We start from the raw sequence: 3183 nt of genomic DNA, 5'->3' as shown, positions 1-3183 counted from the left end.
TCTCCCCTCACCCCCCCCCCAAGTGCTGAACAGTTTTGCAAATCCAAACAAGATAAGAGATTCCACAACAGGCAGGATGTGTGTTCTTTGCAGCAAACTCTTCTGCAGTAAGCGCCTGTGACGGATGAGCAAACAGAGTTCACAGCCTGAGCTTCAGTCCAAGCCATATAGCTGAGAAACGGTTACGTGCAAAGACAGAGGTCTCTCCTCCCAGGAAGGGGATAGGCACCTTCATTAACTCTGTCTGAAGGTTTGTCTGTTGGAGCTCAGACAATCTTGTAAAGTTTAACTCCGGTTTTTGTTACTTAGAGGTCTTTTTTTTTTGTATTTGACAAGCTTTTAAAATGTTGATCCCAATGCCATAGTTTAAACTAAAACAATCTGATGAAGAAATGTCTGGAACCTCTCTCTCTGGTCCAATGTAATGAGCCTCTCAAGGGATGGGGTGGGGTGGGGTGGGGGAGACGGTCTGTGACCTACCTGTGGAACAGCAGTCAGGTGACATCAGAATTAATGAATTACCTGATTTTTGTTATTTCAAGGTCTTTTTACACAGCCTGGTTTGACTGTTGCTAGTAAGCCGCAGCAACAAGTGACTCGGGGATATATTTCCTTCTTGTTCTCCCAGCAAATGTTTCCCGGCCCCTCCTTAACCACAGTCTAGCAATTTGCCAGCTCCGTTAAGCCCAGTTAAAGTTAACCAGGTTTCCCTTAACTCAACATTTAACACAGTTTCACATACTCCGGGGCAAACAGCTTTAACCGTGTTGGTGCCAGCAAGCTAATTAAACGTTGCTGTAAGGCAGAAAAAGGAATTTGCTAATATGGGATGGGGGAGGGGCGGCTCTGGAACAGCGTTTCTGAGGTTGGCCTCCACTTTAGAAGTAACGATGCCTGCCCTTTACTGAAAGAAATGTTCCCTCTAGCCGGACTTGGCACGTTAAGACGCAGTGTGACTTAAGAACCATGCCACACATCCGCTTATACTAACTCATGAAAACATGCACACCATCTGTGGTACGTGAAAACCAACCCATTACATTTCTTATGCACACAAATACACTTATACACGATAGTCCTAAATACATCTTCTTACGCATCCAAAAATTAAGGTGTGTGTGGGGGGGAAACATTTCTGTTTTCTGAATCATTTGAATTTCATGGCTCTATAATGATATGGCTTCAACCATTCTGTACACAAAACACAAGAGCCCTCCTGCGTTCTTGCAGCCCCTTCTACCCCATAGGTAGGTGTAGGCATGGAGTAAGGAAGGACAAGGGGGTGAAATCGCGATCTCCTTCCTCTCCCGTAGCTCCATTTTCATTGCTTGTTCCTCTACCTGGACCACACAACCTCAAGCATTATCCTTCTGGGATCAGAAGAGGCTGCAGGCACACAGAAGAACACAGGAAAACTTGTACATGGATGGATGCATGGATGGTTGGACACATGCCCATACCAGTTCCCTCGTATCTAAAAATCAAAATGCGTGGAACCAACAACTGTGATCCAAAAGGTAACTCAGATTAATTATCAACAAAAATGAGCAAGAGGTACTGGTGGAGAGAACATGTTCAGCCTGTGGCAAAGCCAGTGGGGGCTTGTGTTATGTCAAGACACAGGAGTGTTCACGGCAGAGAATCGAACCTTCACTCCTGTGTGTTTTCCATGTGCTGCTGACAGCCTCGGTAGACTAGAGCAAAGTTCTCCATCTCAGCCTTTGTAAAATGGGGCCAGCTACTACACTAACAGTGCCGCCCAAAGCCCAGTTGCATCATTCTAAGTCCACCGAAGTCATAGAAGGGTGTAACTATGCCTAGGGTAGAACTATTAGCGTACCTTTTGAAATCCACTTACAAAATAACTCCATGCTACTTTCCCTTCCCATCATAAATGGAGGAATCTCACTTCAGATAGCAGTGAATATGGTTATAATGTATTGTTCATGTTTAGTATTTGTGAATAGCATTACCGAGCAAGGGGCTGTATTTGATTACCATTATGCACCATATATAGCTACCAACCGAAATTTGCTATTGAACGTCCCAGCACTTCTCTCTGCTCACTCAGTTCTTCCTCCTCCCTCCTGGGCCATTTTCTCACTCTTTAACAGCGCACAAAACTCATGGAACGAGGGCGAATTCAAGGCACGATTTCTGACGTCACCCCGCCACGGTTCCATTTTTGTGGTGCCATGACATCAGTAATCGCACTATGAAGGCGGGCCTCGTTCCATGAGTTTTGCGCAATGTTAAAGAGTGTAAAACAGCCCTGGTTTTGCAACCCACCAATAAGAGAGTCTCAACTCACTTTTGGCCCCAACTCTCAGCGTCCGTACCACTGGAGCAGAGGCAAAGCACAAGCCACTGGGACTGTACATGGGCTAGCTGGTACCAGAGCTACACGCAGGATTTGATTTGTGGTTTTGATTTATCGAAAAAGTTGGCTTCCACTGTTGAAGAACTAAGGAATCTGTAGATAGTCACCACATTTGCAATCAGGATATTTATATTTTTAAAATCTCCTAATCTGCATACCGTATTCCTTTTTCAGAAGTTGGGGTTTCTGACTGCAGAATGTAGGGAATCTTAGGGCAACACTCTCTGGCTTAACATGTACGAGTAGAGCTTAGGGGGTCTGTTTTTGGCTTTTATATTAAATCTGGGTTTTCCAAGGGTGATTTTGGAGGGTGCACATGAATTCTTCAAAATTCCGCCGGACCCTTAGCACGATAGCTATTACCCCCCCCCCCAATGCCTTAACACTGTTAGACAGATATACTCCACCAAGCCTTAACCCTGGGGATGTCGCTCAGGCAGTGTAAAGCAGCTTTGCGCCTTCCGCTAAACTGCCTCTCTTAACAGATGAATTAGTTTACCGAGCATACAACTGACATCAACACTGCAAAGCCTGACTTTGCCCATTACACAAAAGCTACACTTCTGACTTACGGGTTCATTTTGTGTCTGCATCTTTCACAAGTGGAAGGGGAAATAATTGCATGTTTGTATTTTCAGACATGCAGGCAGCTTTGCAAAAAAATTCTGAGCAGCACGGTGTCCAAAACCGCTCTGATGTCACCCATCAAGCATTCTCATTATTGCAGTAAACTTAAAAAACCAAATGGGCGTAGATACTCCCCTGAAGTGGTTCCCCACAAACAAGAAATGACAACATTCCCC

The sequence above is a fragment of the Eublepharis macularius genome, chromosome 4 (genome assembly GCF_028583425.1).
Source record: "Eublepharis macularius isolate TG4126 chromosome 4, MPM_Emac_v1.0, whole genome shotgun sequence".
NCBI classification, from domain to species: Eukaryota; Metazoa; Chordata; class Lepidosauria; order Squamata; family Eublepharidae; genus Eublepharis; species Eublepharis macularius.
The sequence above is the reverse complement of the archived record's forward strand: the minus strand, read 5'-3'. Positions refer to the sequence as shown.